Genomic DNA, 20,936 nt, shown 5'->3' on the forward strand with positions numbered 1-20,936 from the left:
CGCTGTCTCCTCTCTCACTCTATGGGAGCTACAGGGAACAGCACTTTCTTCCTCCCAACCTTCCTGCAGTGGGGTGTTTGTTTGTTTGTTTATTTATTTATAAAGTGCTCCAAACCCAGATGTATCTAGGCACTTTGCAGGTTACATAGAGTTACAAGTTACAGTTTATACAACATACAGAAGCAATTAAATAGCAAGATATCCATATAGATTGTAACAATGTTTTAGAACAGAAAGTTGCAACACAGGATTTAGTTACTTACAAATGTACAGTAGTCACAAGAGAGGTGTCCTGGTTAAGATTGCAGAGCCCTAGCCATAAGCCAACCTTTAATTTGGTTTCTGAAGCTAGAGAAGTAAGGGTCTGATCTTACTGTTGTGGATAGTGTATTTCACAGTTGTGCTGCCATGACAGGGAAGCTACTTTGAGCTTGTATCTGGGGACCTTGAGGCAGAATTAATGTTGGATTCTGGTAGGGCGAGCAGATATGTTTCTGGCAAATTTATCCACTAATTATTTAGGGGCCAAGTTGGCTAGGCACTTGTGGGTCAGTGTTAAAGCTTTGAAGTGTATTCTGTCCTTAACTGAAAGCTAGTTAGTATTGCGCCAAGTCTCTGAGATGCGTTGCGTCCTTGGAATATTTAACACAGTTTGTGGGGCATTATTTTATAAGATTTACAGTTTATGGATATTTTGTTTGCTTGAACCGAGATAAAGTGCATTACAATAGTCTAGTTTCGAGAGAACTAGCGCTCTGGCTAGGGTAATGCAGCTCGCTGTAGACAGGAAAGGTTTACATGCATGGATTAATTTACATGTATAATCTGTCACTGATGCAGTGGCATTGACTTTCCTATGTAGGTTCAAAGCTGAGTCTAGATGGAATCCTAAAGTCTTTACCACTTTGGCGACCGTTGATGTTGAACGACTGGAACTGGCAGTTAAGCTTTTTCAGTCTGGGTGCTGCTCTAATGAGAAGGAGCTCAGTCTTGTCATCATTCAGACAGAGGCCATGTGAGGCCATCCATGTCTGAATGATGAGGTAGATTTTATATACAAGAACAGTGTCAGTGTCATAATCACCCGACATGGTAATGAGAATCTGGGTGTCATCTGAATAGTTGGTATAGGTGACACCCAGATTATCTAGATCATCGAACTAGGGCTTTGTGAATCTATTGTACATTGTGGCCGATACACTGGACCCTTGGGGTACTCCACAAGTTATGGGAACTGGCTCAGCTGATGCAGTGGGAGAGAAGACTCTCATTGAGAGATTATACAATAAGGAACTAATCCAGGGTGTTGCTTCGGGGGAGAAGTGGGCTGCTGTAGATTGGTGATTGCGAAGCACTTTGTGGTCCACTAAATCAAAAGCAGCTGAAAGATCTAGTAAAAGGAGGAGAGCCAATTTCCCTTGGTCTTTTAGCTCATCCATTTGGTTCTTCAGATCAATCAGGTTCGTTTCCATACCGTGTTTGGGTCTGAATCCTGACTGCCGGAGTCCAAGAAGATTATGAGTTTCTAGATAGTCCTGAATCTGGAGGTAGGCAGCCTTGTCAACAATTTTGAAGAGAAATGGAACCGTTGTTATAGGTTTGTAATTGGTCACGAAATTAGGGTCAAGATTCGACTTCTTCAAGAGCGGTAGGACCCAGGAGTCCTTAAGGTTGGTAGGGACAGTACAAGAGTCAAATGAGGCTTTAATCAGGTTTGTTATAAACAGAACTATGTCACTAGATGCTTCTTTAATTATAGATAGCGGGCAGCTGTCTCCCTGGCTTCTGGAGGGTTTGAGGGTGGCTATGATGTTCTCCACTTCCTTGATGGAAACCTGCACAAATTTGAATCGCTTAAGTATTTTGGCAGTGTTAGCCTGAGAGCCGGGGGGTGGCGGGGTGTTAGAGAGGAGAGGTTTTTTTGCTTCTATTTTATCGTTTTGAAGAGAGATTTTATTGGTTAATGCAGTTTGAATATTTGTACAGCAAGCCTTGTCTTTGATGCACGTATCAGTAGGCGGAGTCAGTGATTCTAGCTCTCTTAAAATGCCAAAGAGTTCTCTTGTGCTAGAACTGGCTTTATTGATCCTATCATTGTACATATCACGTTTGGTATGTAGAATCTCAGATTTATTTTTAGAAGTTATTTTCAAGATGTTAGCTTTGTTAGAGGCCGTCAGGTCCTTCTTCCACAGGGGTTCCAATTGTCTTTTTTCGGCTCGTAAGGCTTTGATATTAGGGGTAAACTATGAGTTGAAGTGAGCTCTGGGTTTACCTTTGCACATTTTGAAGGGTGCAATGTTGTCTATTGCTTGGTTCATTGTAGGGTTGTACAGTAGTGCTGCCAGGTCAGTGCTGGTCGTCTGCAGATTTGTGACAGGAGCAAGAAACAGGAGTAGCTTCTCCACTGTTATGTTTCGTTTGTTTCTCATAAGAAGAGGGGGCGCCAAACGATTGGTTGTCATGAGTATTGGGCTATCTTGGATGGTGAAGGCTAGTAGATGATGATCTGTCCAGGTGCAGGAGAATTTCATTGGAAATTATTGTGGTCTCACAGTTGAGGTCTGCTAACAAGTCTAAACTTCTCCCTTTAACATGGGTGGGCATGTTAACCCTTTGAATAAAGCCTAGTTTAGCGATAGTATTGGACAATTCCAGGGCATGTTGATCATTTTGGTCATTAAGATCAAGATTGAAGTCCCCAATTACAATGATTTGCGATAAGGGTTTAGTGTTAGACGACAGTAGAGCTGTCATGTCAGTGCCATCTCATCCTAAGCGGCATTAACAACAAAAATCATAAACTCAGTAAAACCCCATCTGTCACCAATGAACTGCCTTACCATTGCCAGACCCACTATTGGCACAAAACTTGATTACTGCAACATTCTACTCCTAGGCACTGCCAGTAACAACATTAACAGACTAAAAACTGCACAAAATAATGCGCTAAGAGTCACCCTCTGCATCCGCAGGAGAGAGCACATCGCCCAGGCAAGAAAAGATGCCCACTGGCTCCCAATCAAGGAACGCATAACATTCAAGGACCTCACACTCACAAACAAATGCCTCAGTTAGACCGTTTCAACCTACCTCTCAGACAAAATAAACCAGGCTCCAACTAACAGACCAAAACGTGAGCAATACTGCCACCTACTGTCAGTCCCAGCATTCAACAGAGCTAAAGCGGGTAGCACAAGCTTTGAAGTACAAGCCCCTAAGCTTGCAATGCTCTCCCGCTCAGTTTAAGAAACTAAAACTCCCTCACAGTATTCAGAAAGGCTCTAAAACAAAACTATTCAACTAGACCACTCATCAACCAGCACAGTCCCTGAATCTGTTCCTTTGCTACCTCAGAACATATATCCAACACTGTCATCTAAACCTGTCCATGAACATGTATAATGCCTAAGAAACAACCTGTACTAATTTGTATTCACCACTTATGTAATGTCTGTCATAACATGGATGCATACTCTGTAAGAAGCAAACACTCTGTAACAGCGCCACAATGCCTCCAGGCCGCTGGGCACTTTATAAATGTAAATAAATAAATAAGTAATGTCCTCCTCAAATGAAGCAATAGGGCCTGGAGGTCTGTACAGCAGGTGCATTGTTCTGGTACGCAAGGCTGAGAGTGGCATCTTGACAGTCAGAAGTTCACCCGATGGGAATGGGGGGGGTGAAATCCTGAGTCCTAAGTTCGTTTTGGCAATTAAGGCAATGCCACCTCCTCTGGAGGATTCTATCCAGCCTTAGAATGGTATAATACTCTGGTATAGCTAGAGAGAGGGAGGGTCCTGCCGCTGCATGGTGCAAAGTCTCTATTATGGCATGGAAGTCTAGTTGTTTAGAGGTTATTAAGTCTGAGATGTCCAATACATGGGCTACCAAAGATCTGGCATGAATAAGCGCCCCTTTGATGTGAGGAGCAGCATGGCCTAGATTATTAGTAGATGGGATTGAGGTTTGCTGAGTGGTTATGATGTTAGGCTTTTGGCTAGTTATCAATATGGTGCTCTTCTTGTGATGGATATTGCTGGTAGGTTTGTCATCAGGTGTAGGGGGAGGTGTGTAGGGTGTGCCTGGCCTAGATCCAAGCCTGAGGTTCATAGCATTGATGGCACAAGGTTGATTGGGTCAAGGCATGGTGGAAATCCTTGGATCCATTGGTCAGGAGAAAGAGTGCAGGGGTGGCCTGTAGTAGGGATGTCTGAAGAGTGGTGGTTCTTGGCTACAAGATTAAGTTGGGGCAGAAACGTGATAGGTTTTATCGTGTTAAGCTGGATAGGTGTTGGTGGACAATTACTGATAGATTTAAGTGGTGTGAGGAATTTGGTGGGTTTAACGTACTTAGATAGCGGCATACGTGAAGTAGTAATGGTCAAGGGCATGATAACCAATTTAATAGAATGCATGTGGGAGTCTGTTTTGGGGTCCACCCTGTAGTTATTCGTCTCAGCGAAACGGACAAGTAGAGTGCTGCCGAGGAATTGAGCTAAAAGGGCGACCAAAGTGCTTGTGACAACAAACATAGTTTAAGATGTTGTTATGGTGGCCTGGTAGTGGAGGCCGTGCCGTAGATGAGTAGTAAGTAAGGTCAATAGTTATTTCATGGTCACAGAGACGCAGTGACTAGAGGTTAGCACCATGTGTTGGAGACACTGGGGTTGGTCTAGTATGGAGGTGGAAATACCGTGACAAGGCAGTCAGCTTGTACATGTGTGGTGCAGCCTTGGGCACATAAGGCACCATGTGGCGGTAGCCTGGTAGGAGGTCACATCATTTTGCTGTTGGTATGGGGGCTTTACGTATATCATTAGTCTGGCTGATGCAAATGTCGCTAGCAAGTTAATCTGAAAGTACTAACGTGATGAGTCATGTGGGATGTTCAAGAGACAGCAAAGGCATAACATTAAAGCAATAGTTGTTACGAAAGAGTAGTATCAAATGCACAGGCCTGACGGTACTGCAATAATACTTGCTAGAGAATAATGTAAAGCTTGAATAGTATATACTGGTCTTAGTTCATGATCATTATTGGTACATAAAATGTAATAGCAGAGGCAGTAACATTGTCGACAGTGGTATGTATCTATCACAAGGTGTAGACCAGATGAGACGTTGGTACAAAGATTGTGAATGCTGCTTCTATGAGGTGCGTACGAGGCATAGCGATTACGAAGCATATGGGTTCAATTGAATAGGGCCGGTGACATAGTAGGCCTATCAGTACGATCCTTGCTCATGCAACAGTAAGTAAAACAAAATGAAGCATGTACGTCATACGCTAATATGGATGCTTACTTTCAGTGATGCCAACAGCATCTGGCGAGTGTTCTCTATAGTACGAAGGAAGTGAGTAAGTTCATTGAAAAGGTAAGGTTCGGAGATGACGGGCGAGTAGTGGTTTGTAATTACTTTTCATTCGGCAGTATCATGGAATTCTCTGTGTTCTCCACTCCCAATGGGGAACACAAGGTATTGGGCTCTGCATGGCTTCAGACCCTCTCGAGTCCTGCTCTGTGTTTGGTATCTTCCTGGCTTTTATGCAGTTTGCGTCCTTTTCACTGGCCCATACTCTGCCTGTTCCACCTTGGATTGCCACACTCTCTTACCCAGCTTCTGCTCTTCTCTGCTGCTCCTTTCTCCTTTTATACACCTGCAACCATTTAGCAAGTTGCAGGTGAGAGTACTTAGTTCCAAATGCCCGTCCATAGTTATTGGGACATGCCTGAACCTCACAAGGGTTCTCGGGCATCTTCCTCGTCTCAGTAACATGATGATGTGAATGAGGGGAAAGTGGGAGATGGTTTACAACAGCCTATAAAGGCAGGGGGAGGGTGAATTTGGTTCTCATCAGAAAAGGGGGGATAGCATGACTCGCCTGTAGATATCCTCTTCCCAATCCCCAATGACCCTCCACCAAGGTGATCCTCCCTCATATCTCCACCCTCAAGGTGAGGATCCAAAGACAATGGTCTGTCCCTTTCCACCTGAGAAGAGGGCCCAAGGGGAGTAGGTGTGAGTATATCCTCAGTTTTCTCACACTTCTGTAATGGTACCTGCCTTCACCTTCACCTCTTAGGACCATTTGCCTCTCATACATTTGTTGTTTCTCTTCCTGGTGAACATGGTTTACGGCTTTGTCGGCAGGCCACATATCCACAAACAAATATGTACTTTTGCTGAAATCCATGGAAAGGGGTGGGGTGTCCAGATATCATGTAGTCAGTAAGGTCCAAAGGGTCCTAACTGGGAACTATGCAAAGTTTGGTGCATACTGGTGAAATGGTGTGGAATTGTATAAGGAAAAATGCTTTACCAAGCCACAAACCCCCAAACACATTGACATTGACGTTAACTTTTGACAAAATCCATGGAACGAGGTGGGGTGTCCAAATATCATGTAGACCGTAAGGTCCAAATGGTCCTAACTGGGAACTATGCAAGGTTTGGTGCAGACTGGTGAAACGGTGTGGAATTGTATAGGGAAAAATGCTTGACCAAGCCACAAACCCCCAAACACATTTACATTGAGGTTAACTTTTGACAAAATCCATGGAAAGAGGTGGGGTGTCCAAATGACATGTAGCCAGTATTGTCCAGAGGTTCCCAACAGGTAACTTTGCAAAATGTGGTGCTGATTGGTGAAACGGTGTGGAATTGTATAACGAGCAATGCCTCGCCAAGCCACAAACCCACAAATCCCACCACAAACCCACATATGATCGTTTATTTATATAGCGCCTATACACAATGTGTTTCAAAGCGCTTCAAGGCAAGGGAGGGAACAAGGGAAAATACAACCACATTCTTACAGGCCATGAACAGTAAGGATGTGAAATTAACTATCGTACTCGGCCTGACGACATTTCAGATAGTGCAAGAGCTAAGACATAGATAAGGAAGGGAGGGGGAGAGTGGGAAGGAAATGGAAACAGACAGGCAACAACCTTACTAGGCCTGACAACATTTCTGGTAGAGCCGGAGAAAAACAAAAGGTGAGGGAGAGGGGTGCCGAAAGGGAGGGGAGGAACAAAACAAGCGACTATCATACTAGGCCTGACGATATTTCAGATAGTGCTGAAGGGGTGGTGGGGAGGAAAAAAACAGTAATGGGAGGATGGAGGAAACAGACGAGGTTGCTATCATATTAGGTCCAGGGACAATTCTGATAGAGTAAGTGCATAGAAGACAGTAAGGGGAGGAGATAGGAAAAGGGAGAAGGGAAAGGAGGAGAGAAAAGAGAGTAAGCAGTCAAAAAGAGTGGAGAAGCAAGAGTGGAGAGTGAATACAATTGCAGAAGTCAGTAGTAACACATAATGTTGCAAGCCAGGATACAAGATGAAGATGAGAACAGCATGATTCAGGGCCACCATGAGTACAAGATGCAAAGGAAGTCCAGCATGAGAGTTGATAAAGAGTGACGCACCGTGAATGAATGAAGTCCATAAAAGTCAAATCCAGCATTGGCCACAAGACAGTGATGGTGAAGGAAGGCACCAGGTGGGCGTGGCTTGCTAAGTGGTGAAAAAGAGCAGCAGGCAGGAAGGCACCAGTTGGGCGGGTCTTACTAAGTGGTGAAAAAGAGCGGCAGGCAGGAAGGCACCAGGTGGGCGGGGCTTAGGCCAGGTGACCTAGATCCACTTTCAACTGCTCTCCATCTGCAAAGGAAAAGAAGCTGGAGGGCTCCTTAAGTGAGAAACAGAGCAGCAAGCAGGAAGGCACCAGGTGGGCATGGCTTGCTAAGTGGTGAAAAAGAGCGGGAAGCAGGAAGGCACCAGGTGGGCGGGGCTTGCTAAGTGGTGAAAAAGAGCGGGAAGCAGGAAGGCACCAGGTGGGCGGGACTTGCTAAGTGGTGAAAAAGAGCGGCAGGCAGGAAGGCACCAGGTGGGCGGGGCTTAGGCCTGGTGATCCAGATCCACTTGCACCTGCTCCCCATCTGCAAAGGAAAAGAAGCTGGAGGGCTCCTTAAGTAGGGAAACAGAGCGGCAAGCAGGAAGGCACCAGGTGGGCGTGGCTTGCTAAGTGGTGAAAAAGAGCAGGAAGCAGGAAGGCACCAGGTGGGCGGGGCTTGCTAAGTGGTGAAAAAGAGCGGCAGGCAGGAAGGCACCAGGTGGGCGGGGCTTAGGCCAGGTGACCTAGATCCACTTGCACCTGCTCCCCATCTGCAAAGGATAAGAAGCTGGAGGGCTCCTTAAGTAGGGAAACAGAGCAGCAATCAGGAAGGCACCAGGTGGGTGTGGCTTGCTAAGTGGTGAAAAAGAGCAGGAAGCAGGAAGGCACCAGGTGGGCGGGGCTTGCTAAGTGGTGAAAAAGAGCGGCAAGCAGGAAGGCACCAGTTAGGCGGGGCTTACTAAGTGGTGAAAAAGAGCAGCAGGCAGGAAGGCACCAGGTGGGCGGGGCTTAGGCCAGGTGACCTAGATCCACTTTCACCTGCTCCCCATCTGCAAAGGAAAAGAAGCTGGAGGGCTCCTTAAGTAGGGAAACAGAGCAGCAAGCAGGAAGGCACCAGGTGGGTGTGGCTTGCTAAGTGGTGAAAAAGAGCGGGAAGCAGGAAGGCACCAGGTGGGCGGGGCTTGCTAAGTGGTGAAACAGAGCGGGAAGCAGGAAGGCACCAGGTGGGCGGGACTTGCTAAGTGGTGAAAAAGAGCGGCAGGCAGGAAGGCACCAGGTGGGCGGGGCATAGGCCTGGTGATCTAGATCCACTTGCACCTGCTCCCCATCTGCAAAGGAAAAGAAGCTGGAGGGCTCCTTAAGTAGGGAAACAGAGCAGCAAGCAGGAAGGCACCAGGTGGGCGTGGCTTGCTAAGTGGTGAAAAAGAGCGGGAAGCAGGAAGGCACCAGATGGGCGGGACTTGCTAAGTGGTGAAAAAGAGCGGCAGGCAGGAAGGCACCAGGTGGGCGGGGCATAGGCCTGGTGATCTAGATCCACTTGCACCTGCTCCCCATCTGCAAAGGAAAAGAAGCTGGAGGGCTCCTTAAGTAGGGAAACAGAGCGGCAAGCAGGAAGGCACCAGGTGGGCGTGGCTTGCTAAGTGGTGAAAAAGAGCAGGAAGCAGGAAGGCACCAGGTGGGCGGGGCTTAGGCCAGGTGACCTAGATCCACTTGCACCTGCTCCCCATATTCAATGAAAAAACTTTGTTAAAGGGATGTTATGGTTACACGTAAAACCGAAAAACCTAAACAATTTGCAAGTTATGGTAAGCTAAGCAGCCATAACTCACGCCACCACCGTGCACTGCTAAGACTAACACCCAGGACATCAAAGCTGACATCACAAATGTCATTGATGACATCACTGATGAAATCACATATCTGGCCCACTTATTTTTGTCACTAACATATCTAGGCCAGGTGATTTTGTTCACTGACAGTCATAATATTAAAATTCAAAAGGTGCTGTATATCTAGACGTTAACCTTGTCATATGTTCTTAAACTACTTTTCAGATTTGGTGTCAGCTCATGGTGCACATACATGGGTCAATATACAGGCCTCAAACACAAAATTCATTTGTACGCATGAAGATAAACTTTATTGCTATTAATATTTTCTGAAGATGCTGTTTCTTTCTTCCTTACTTTAGTAACCCGGTATGTGCCTCTGATGTATATGCATTGTGGGTCTTCATATGTATTGTTTGTACTAGCACAATTGTGTTGTAAATCTTGAATTGTTAGCTAGTTATTACATGTTTAACATTACACAATCACACCTGACATCTTGTTACCAACATTATAAACACAACCCCTTATAGGTACTTTTCATCAAATGTCATTGAGTTGTTTCATTGAATATATAGATAGATATGAATACCAGATTTCACATTATTTTATATAATGGGATGGCTCCAAATCTGAAATGGCCTACCAGTTGCTGGCTGGCACTGTCAAATTATGTCAGCTTCTCTTGGAGAGAAGGGCTGGGGCATTAATGTCTCCTGTGAATGTTGTTGTCATGGTGAAAACGTTTTGAAGGTAGGCTGCTGGTAAGACCATTTACAACTTTAGTCCCATCCCCATGTGTGGTCCCAGGATCTTATTTCCCATTTTTGACAGACATGTGGTGTGACATTTCCTTCTCTTGTCTGATGGGGATTTAGATTATTTAAGAGGGGGCCACTCCAGTGGGCGTGTTTCTTCTATATTTAAGGTTTTTAGCCTAAATTCAGAGACAGATGGAGATGTAAATGAATATGTGTTTTGCTCTGGCGGTAGTGGCTTCCTGAGAATCATCAGCTTTTATGGTTGGCTTCAAAGCCAATGTTCACACTTTTCTCCTAGGAAAACCCACAATTCCCTAAGTGCTGTTGTGTTGCTGTGGATTGAGGGCAGGACTTTGATTTGGCAAACGTGGCTTTATTCACCAATGCAGCCTTTAAAGTCATTTATTTTCCATGTGGCTTGTATATTTGAACAGAACAGCATTTGAATGTTTTTTGACAAATAAACTCCTTTCATAAATAATTGTTGATAGCTCTGTGTTTTTCATGATACAAAAGCAGATTTTCAATTCTTTTTAAGGAACATACACCTAAAGCAAGGCCCACATTCAGTGTTTGCCTCTACTGTGACATTCTGTGCTTTACATGTCAGATTGCTACGTTCTCCATTTAATACATGTTTGATGGATTCTTCCATGTAACACAACAATTCCTGTTTGTGCCTTGTCAAATAATGTTGGAAATATACATTTATTGTAAATGGACTGCCAACATCACACATTTTCGTCACAAGTGTCATTTTCTTAGATACTGTTGCCAGGCTGTAGTTCAGATGCTTGTTTTTAAACTGACACATTTCTTTCTTTGCATCCTTGTTTTCACATCAATTCCCCGACATTAGCAACGGGATCTGTGCTGCATGCAGACCCAGTGACCACTTTAACCACATTGCCAGTTTGTGTGCCAACGGAATGGCAAGTGGCCACTTTGCCTGGGGCACTGATACCCTGTCAAGCCACTTGAAGTAGTCACACGGCCTGACCTGCTGTCAGGCCGCATTGATACTTTACTACCATTGATGATCTGTGTTCCACTGCCAATGGCTTCAGCCACGGCCAAGGTCCCACTGAGCCACCATAAAAAGCCACCAGTCCTAGTTTGTAGTCAGGCCCATTTGCAACTTTATCCACAGTGCAAGGCGGCTGGTAGCCACAGCCTGGAGCCAGTCCCAGTGACCACTTTACAATCGTTGCAGGTCCACAAGATATTGGCCATGACTTGTCGTCCTTCAGCCATTCCTAACACGCTCTTAAGCAACCAAATTAAAAGTGCCTGCTGCCAGGTATACTGTCCATCTTTCACCAGTGGGGTATGTGGACATGGACAGTGGCCATTTTGCCTGAGGGATGCAGCCCTATCAAGACACCTGAAGTCGGCTCTTGGCCTGATATACAGTCAGTGCTGATGCCTCCTTGTCTCTCAGTGCCCGTGACTGTGGAAAGTGGGCACTTTGCCTGGTGGCCCTGTCAAGCTATTTGATGAATCCACAGGGGTTGGCCTGTGGCCAGGTCCACGAACCACTGAGCCTTCATTGTGGGTCTGCAGCCCACAAACCATGGCCTGAGTCCAGGCAGAGTGGTGACTTTAGTAAATGATAGCCTGGTAAAGAATTACCAGGGACACAGATCCACTCTGAAAACACCAAGGTTTTATATATGCATAGTTAAAATGATACAGTAACAGTAATCCATCCAAAGTTAGGAAAAGGTTCCAAAGAAAACATACAGGCCCTGAATGTAGAACTAGGGCCTATATTAATATTGTGTAAACTGTAGTACAAATTATGCATACAAGGCGAACTAAAAACAATGGCAAATTCCAAAGGTTTTACATAATACATTTGTTTCATACCAGATTCAACACGATGGAAGGCTTCACAAAGACCCTGTATGTTTCGGGATATGGCCCTTCATCAGAGGCGAGCACTTCTAAATTTCCTGAAAATAAACAAAACATAGTTACCAAACCTCATTTAAAGCACAACGCTTAATCCTAATCCAAACCAACAACATTACAAATTCAAATTACTGTTTTATAACATCAGTATTAACAGAATCAGAACTCAAAGCATACAATCACTACTGTATCATGTAGCTTCTTAAAAATCGCAGCAAAACATCCCAAAGCGTCACATTGGAATACAGGTTCTTGTATTTACATATGATGTTGTACGTCTTTACACCTCGATAACACACGAGGAAGAACTAACTTCGATGGATAGGTTTCTGCTCCAACAAGACCAGGTGGGAGTGGACAAGGCTTTGATCTTGATCCCATTGATATTGAACAGCAACTTTTTGTTGGTTTCTAGATCAGTTTTTTCTTCAAACGACTGGCACCTCCATGGGGTCTAGCACTGCTTCCACAAATGTGAATATTGTCATATATTCCTTTGAGAAACCATGGCTATTTCCCCATCATCATCATCATCATCATCATCCCCTCTTGGTGTTTCGAGAGTACATATGCGTTCTTGGTAAGTCTTTATTTCAGACTGTAATTTATGTATGTGTGGGGGCTTGAGCACCAATATTGATTTAGAAATGTGTAGAGAAATTGAATGCAAATATATGTGTGTCGACTTCTAGAGTGCAGACCACATTCTATACCAGTGGTAACTTATCCCACATTGCAGGTCTCTGGGCATTAGGCTATGTTCTGTGCTATAGCGAATGGCCACTTTGCAAGGGACATGACAATTGGCCATGGCAGTAGCCCTTTCAAGCCATCAAAGTAGCTTTGCCCTTAACCTTGGCCTGAGGCTGGGTCAAATGGCTACATTATACATTTAGAGGGTCTTTGAACCCACCAAACCACTTGAAGTATCATTGGGCTGATCTGTGATTTCATGTGCATTAGTTATGTCATGCGGCCACACCCAATAGTCAATTTACACCAATTGTTGGTCTGTGGACCACTGGTTATGGCCTTCAGCCAAGGTCAGTAGCCACTTTGCCTCACACGACACGGCATCTGAAGAACAACTGAGCTTCCCCGTTGGCCAGGTCTAGTGTCCACTTTCCTGCTATTGTGGGCCAATGGGCCAATGGGCCACTGAACCTGTCCTGTGACCATGGCCATTGGTTACTTTGATGAGTGCCCTGAAGTAGGCAATATGACTAGCCAGGGCCACTTGGCCTTCATTTCAGGTCAATAGACTGCTGGCCATGTCCTTTGGCCATGCACCCGGACCTCCCAAGCCTCCTGATGTAGCCAATGGGCCTGACCTGCAGTTGGGCCCATTGGGCACTTCATCTCCATCGTGGGCTCTTGGGCCAGGGGCCATGGATTACCAGAATCCATCAAGTCCCAAAAATAAGCAATAAGCAATTAGGGCTGACCTATGGCAAGGCCCAGAGACCACATTAGACAAGTGTAGGTCCAGGGACAATTTGACAACCATTTTATGTTAGTGACCCAAGGCCTGAGGCCATGATCAGTGGCTCTTTGCCTAAGTTATGGTATCCATCTGCACTTTAACCTTAATGTGGTTCAGTGTGCCACTGGCCATGTGTGCATGGCCTTCAACCATGCCCCAGACCTACCAGGCCATCAGATGTATAGACAGGCTACTGTATCACTTTTGCGTATCCTGTGGTCCTCTTACCAAGACCTATCACTCTATAAAGTGGTCATGGCCAGTAGTAATGTGCCTGCCCCTGACCCTCTAATATACCCAAGGTACAACTGATATGGGACCAGTAGTCACATTACCCACATTGCAGGTGTTGACCACTTTCCATTGTTGCAGGCTGTTCAGGCATGCACAGGCCCCGTCAAGCTGCTAGATGCATATACAGGGCCTAGCCCGTGACCAGGCCCATTGCTTCTTTAATCTTATTGAAGGTCTGTGGGCTACATTGGCCAAGATTATGTCTAAGGCAAGCAGCTATTTTCCCTGGCACATGGCCTTCATCCATGCCCTAGACCTTGCCAAGTCACCCAAAGTAGACCATGCCCTAGACCTGGCCTTGTTTTCCAATCTTGCACCACGTGTGAGTAGGCCACGATTTTGTCCCTTCTGACCTTGTATTTAGTGCTATTTAATTCAATTATTCTGGGTGATTTACTCCTCTTGGCCTCTGGATACTTGGTTGCTACGTATGGCATATGCTTTCTGCATCTTTGATTGTTCAATTTTTGGCACTTGCAAATGTTTTCCCCTCTACTTTAACTAAGAAAAAAATATCATGCATATGTAGCTTATCCTCTTTGACTCCCCTTGCAGCTCCCACTTGATGTGGCATCCTTGATCCCAAGCCAAACAGATATTCTTTGTTCCTCGCACAAAGCTGTTTTCCAGCACCTGTCCGATCCTGCTGCTTCGGTCTCTCTCCTTCCGGCTTCCTAGCTTACTATTATATGAAACCAACGTCCTTCTTTTCATCATGGCTGCTTTACTCACGCAATATTTTCTACTGAAACAAGCTTCTATAGCTCTCATCTACCTTGTGTTTCTGTGTGTATATATCTACTGATTCTCTTCTCACTTATCTTCTCAGAGTATATGATTTCTTCTTTTTCGCATTCATTTTTGCTTTGTTACTTCAGTTACATCTTCATTCTTTAAGGATTCACATATCGTTGTAGTGCATCTTTGTGTCTTCCCTTTATGACATCACTTTGCCCCTGTCTGATTTCACTTATAGCTCTTCTATGTCCAATGGTGTATGCCGACATCCTTCCACCATGTCAGTGTCAGAGTACATTCTATATGGTTGTCTGAGTGCATAACATCTCTAGTATCTTTGATGCGGTATTGGGATGATACCTGGTGTCATACGCAGTGTCTTCATGTTATTCTTCCAATATGAAGGAGGTGAGGGGGTGGGAACTAGAGATGGCATGTTTATCTGCCTCTCTACTTTCCCCCCTCTGGTCAAGCCCTCGACAACATCCTCAATCTTCTTCACCTTTTCTTCACATTTTAGTTTCTTTGGAATCCATGTCTTTGTCACCACCCTCAGGTCACCTGCATTCTTTATGTGCTCATCTACACTCCAGGTCATATGACAACACTCCCCAGTCGGTTGACAGAATCCCAATGGCCTACATAGTTCTTATTATCTTTAGGGTATTACAACTTTATGCGTGGGGGTGCCAGGGGACTCCCTTTCATGTGCTCACAGGTGGTGTTTTCAGTCTGTGTGTGCACACCAGTCTCAGCATTCATATTGATCATTATCTTCATCCCAATATCTTCCTTTGCTGTCTTCTTGCACTGTTCTATGATTATTCTTATAAAACAGGATCCTAGCTATAGTAAAACTAGTATTGCTCCAAGCAACTTGAAGGCATTCTCTTGCAAAGTTGGAACCCACGAGAACAGGGATGAGAACCAGTCATCATCTTCAGTCTGGTCTAATTCTTCCTACATTTCCATATGCAGGGTTGATAGCATAGCTATTGCACCTGACAGGGTACCATTTTCTCCATCATGGGCAGATATGTATGTATAGCAAGAAGACCCGATCTTGGGGCACATGCCGCCTTCCATTGCTGTTATTAAGTCAAAGACATGCATGTTCTGGAGGGTCATAAGTATGATGGCCCTCAATTCTTCTCTAATCACATTAAATCATTTTATTGTCATGTTTATTGTTTGTAACAGTTCCCCCCCTGGTTATTTGTAACCTCTTGGGGTTCACTGCAGTCTGAATTCCTGGCATGAATATAGCTGTAAATATCACTGCCGCTCTACTGAACAGTTTATGCTCAGCTGGAATGTCATGATAGGCTTCTATTGATTTTGTTCAGAAATAGTTCTCTCTCTTCAATCGAGTGAGGTTAAGCGACCACTTCTTTCTCTGGTGTACATCCATCTTTGGAAAGTCATTGATATGGCAATCACCAATGCAGGAACATGTATAATCACTATATAGCATATTCCTCCCCATTTTTTATAGGCAGCTGCATATATGCTCTAGATCCAAAGGACCTACTAGTAGTCCATTGGCATGGCAGTTCCTCTTTTCATTCCTGGTATGTCAATTATCTGCCTGCATTCTTTGTTTTCTTCAACTTCAGTCAAACCCCTCTTCCTGAAACACAGTGCAGCATTCTTCATTGGTAGTATGGATACAGGTCCTGCTTAATTTTTGACCTATCTTAACAATTTCCAATACTTGGCTCATGCTTTCAGACATTCGTAATTCACCATTTTCACTAACTGTACTGGTTCTGTCATTAATAAATGCATGCTAGAGGCTAGCATTCCATCTTCCCATCCTGTGCTGGTCGCTACTCGTCCATATACTAATAGTTGAGGTCTCTCACAACATCCTGGTAATCCTGGCATTTCCCATGCCTTTACACAATGCAGTCACTTTTGTTCAACTATCCTTATCTGGTCACTACTGAGTGAGTATATGATCATTCTGGTTTTCAAGTCTGGGTCTTTTTCCATTTGCTTTGTTTTTATGTATTTGTCTTCATGAGGAAATGTCTTTCTCAACCTCCATCGTAGGGTTGCCCATCTTCCTTCAAATTGTCCTCTTGTTGTGCATGCTGCTAGATGGCTGAGACACTTTGCATCATATACAGGCATTTCTCTTGCAATTAATATTATGGCTGTGCTTATGGCATAAGGGATGAGAGAACACAGATAGCAGTTCTCATTTGACGTTCCATTCACCACCTCCTTCATGTGCTGATACCACATATTATTCTCTAAATGGGCAAAATTATCAAGATATTAATTTATATGCCCACGATCTTCTTCAGCATCTCTCTTAAATCAACTAATTTGCTTAAAAATATGAGGGAAAATATTACTTGTGCTTTTATGAGGGATAAAAACAAATATCTCATGGCTTGATACTTCATCTGCATTATTAATAATTATTTGACGAAATGCCAAAATAATAAGGGAGAAAAGACAAATCATTGTACAGAATAAGGTTACAAGAATGATTCCAAATAAACATATCAATCTTCTAGCTGGTAGTGTATTACTTATAGCTTGGAAAATTTCCATTTTTTTTTATTCAACCTGTGATTTTGTCACTTTTGTAAACCACACTTTTTTATAGTAGAAATTGCAAAATGATCGCAATTATGATCCTGAAAATAAAAGGACTGTTTTGGGGATTTCCACAAAAAATAACAACATCAATACGTTGTCTTAGGAAAGTTGGATAAGACTGCACTATGTAAGTGAAAACAGCATACAAGCATGTAGGCAACATTATTGTTACAGGCAACATAAAGTGTTGTGTGCTCTTCTTCTTTGTATTCTAGCACCAACGCATTGTCTCTTTTTTCCTATCTAGAATAGTTCTGAAAATGCTGCAAAAGTTATTCATTTTTGCCCATTAGACTTGGGAATTTCAAATGTTCAAATTGTCTTTATTTTGGCTCTTGGTAGCCAATCTCGTCATCATCCGTGGAGCTTCTTCTCTGCCTCACTATCAACGGGTGCAGGAGGGTCAGCATCTTTCCTTTGTACGGCTTTACCTCATGCAGGTGCAGCCAGGCTCTTCTTCCTTCAATTTTCACTGCAGTGGGAGTGACCCCCTCTGTTAGATATGGTCCTTCAAAACAGAGCTTATTTCAAGTGTGTGCAAAACTCCATAGAAGCACGTGGTCCCCGGGTACAAACTGGGATGGACGTTTTAGAAAGTCACTGGGATCAACTGTTTGGCTGTCTTCTTAAACATTCTTCAAGCCTTCCATTCCATTTTTTATCTGTTGAGAAATAAAAGAAACACAAGCAGTCATATTTGTTAAATAATCATGCATCTCATCACCTAATGTTTTTGCTACACTGAGGGCATCAGTTTCTATTCCAGTGGGAGGTGCAAGAGGTACTCTCATGTAGAGTCCAGTCACCAATTCATGAGGAGTCGGATGGTGATCTGAGCCAGGCTTATTCCTAAGTGAAAATAATGTGAAGAGTAGGCAATGTAGACATTGCTTCTTCAAAGTTAACTTTATCTTAGCTATCCTTTCTTTAAGGAGTCTATTTCATCTCCCACAAATAGCGTTCTCCTGTGGGTGATAGGCAGATGAGAACTGGTGTTTTATAACCAATAAAAGAGTGATCTGTTCAAACAGTTTATTTACAAAATGTTGCCCATTATCAGACTGCCGAACTTCACATAAACCCCATCTAGGAAACACCTTATGTACGAGAAACTTGGCAGCACATGTGGCATTGGGGTGCGTACATGCACCTGCCTCAATCCACCAGGGACATACTACCAGTAACATATATCTGTAACCATTGCATGTTTGCAACACATCCACATAATCCATATGTAGATGCTGAAAAGGACCATTAGGCCCGGGAATTACTCCTCTCACTGTTCTCAGAGTGTGCCCTGCTGTGACCTTCTGGCATACAATGCAGTTCACAATAAACTGTGCCAGCTGTTCTAATAAATTTGGTGAGAACCAGTCTCCTGCGATCATGACAGCAAGACCCTCTCTAGTTGTGTTCGTGGGTAAGTGAAGCTGCTCCAGCGCCACCTTCAATAATGCTAGAGGCATGGCTGGCTTTCCAGTACTATCTTGTCTCTATAAACTTTCAGTGGGGGATAAAGAACACCCCTGTCTTTTCCATGAAGGGTGCTCTACTTGAGGACCCTGACCTTATAACTCAATTAACTGTACAATGGATAACATAATAAAACCTTCCTTTACCATCATACATCACCCTGATATCTGCTTAACACTTTCAACTTCAAAATCAGAAATATTTGTAAAACATGCTGTCAACATCTTCATTTCCATAAAAAATCCTATCTGCCCTCCTAGTACGGGCTTCACATTTCACCACAACGATAGCAAATGAGAGCTTTAGTGCCTTAATGAGTTTATCCAATAGAGATGCATGTTGCACTGGTGTGCTGTCTGCGTGGTGGAAACCCCTCCTTTTCTAGCATGACAATCCTGCGTGTACGGTTGATGTCACATAGGTGGAGTCAGAGTACACTGTCACTTCCTCATCCTCATATCTCTGAAGTGCGGTGATAAGCATCACTAATTGTTCACACTGTGCTGAACAATGCAAAGGCAGTCTTGCACTTGTCACTACTTCAAATTTACCTTTCCTGTTGAAATTTACTACTGCCGATCATTCATGCCTTTCTCCCGTCATTTTATCAATATCTGAAGAACCATCAATCAAGATTTCCCCCCTCCGAGAGGATTTTCTCTAACATGGGGAATATCATCATAGAATTCAGTATGCATTGTGCAATCATGTATGCAGTCCTCCTTCCCCACTGGTTCTGCTCTGAACGTTGCTAGATTCACTACGCTACATCCAACAATTTTTATTGCTGGGTTCAAAATAATGACCTCATATCCTTATGCTCTTTGTGTAGTCAATGTACTTTTGGGCTTCTCTAAAATGGCAAATAAGGAATGCTCGACAAATGTCATTGAGCACCCCACGGTAATACTTACAGCTTTTTCAATCACAAAAGCAACATCAGCTAGCACTTGTTCGCAAGAATAATGTCCTTTCATTACTAGGTCTAAAATCCCACTATAGTAGGCTAATGGTTTATGCATATGTCCTAATGTTGTCTTTTGCGTGAGGACTGCTGTTATTACTTCTCCATTTGAGTGTGAGAATAGATAAAACTCATCATTATATTCTGGAATCCCTAACAGAGGAGCTGTACAAATCGCCATTTTTAATTCTTTCAGTCCTCTCATCTGTTCATGATATCTTACGTTTGCTGCTCTGTGCTTCCTTGAGTACTTTTTAAAAGTGGTTGAATATATGTACTGTAATCAAAAACCCAGGCCCTGCAATAATTACACAGGCCTTTCAAAATGGTTGCATTTCCCTCACTGTCTCCAGTTTAGAAGTCTTCATGATTGTTTCTGCTCTTTCAGGTGTTACTTTTCTATCTTGTTGAGGGATTAGCTGTCCTATGTACTGGACATCCTGGGTGCCGCTCTTTTTCCCTTGTTAAGGAGCCCTCCAGCCTCTTTTCCTTTGCAGATGGGGAGCAGATGCAAGTGGATCTTGGTCACCTGGCCTAAGCCCCGCCTACCTGGTGCCTTCCTGGTTGCCGCTCTTTTTCCTCACTTAGCAAGCCACGCCCACTTGGTGCCTTCCTGGTTGCTGCTCTTTTTCCCTACATAAGGAGCCCTCCAGCCTCTTCTCGTTTGCAGATGGGGAGCAGGTGCAAGTGGATCTAGGTCACCTGGCCTAAGCATCACCCGCCTTCTTAGCCCTGCCTCACCAGCCTCACCAGCCCCACCATCACTGTCGTGTTCCAAAACTGAATTCAACTTGTATGGACTTAATTGATTCATGGTGTGTCACCCTTTCTCATGGTGGCCCTGAATCATGCTGTTCCCATCTTCATCTTGTATCCAGGCTTGCAACATTATGGCCCTCATTACGAGTTGGGCGCATAGGGATACCGGGCACCGGTAAGGACACCGGTGCCGGTAATCCCTTTGCGCCCTATTCCGAGTTCCCTTAGCGGGTCCCTTCCTTAACGCTTGGTTTTACCACAAATTGCGGTACCGTTATTGGCGCCTTCCCATTGAGCCCTATGGAGGCTCAAATGGGAATGGGCAATGGCTTTTTCAATGTGAACTTACCGGTCCCGCAAAGTTCGGAATAGACCGGTAAATCCCCATTGAACGAGGGCGGACTCGGTACCGGTATTGGAGGTAGTCATGGCGCAAATAGCGCCATGATTACCTCCAAACTCGGAATGAGACCCTATGTGTTACTACTGACTTCTGCAATTGTATTGGCTCTCCCCTCTTACTTCCCCACTCTTTTTGACTGCTTACTCTCTGTTCTCTCCTCCTCTCCGTTTCTACCTTTTTCTATCTCCTCCCCTCCTCCTCTTACTTTTTTCTATGCACTTAGTCTATCAGAATTGTCCCTAGACCTAGTAGGATAGCAACATCGTCTGTCTCCTCCCCCTTCCTCTTACTTGTTTCCCCCCTT

This window comes from Ambystoma mexicanum, chromosome 5q, assembly GCF_040938575.1.
Source record: "Ambystoma mexicanum isolate Mex_15411 chromosome 5q, UKY_AmexF1_1, whole genome shotgun sequence".
Classification (NCBI taxonomy): domain Eukaryota; kingdom Metazoa; phylum Chordata; class Amphibia; order Caudata; family Ambystomatidae; genus Ambystoma; species Ambystoma mexicanum.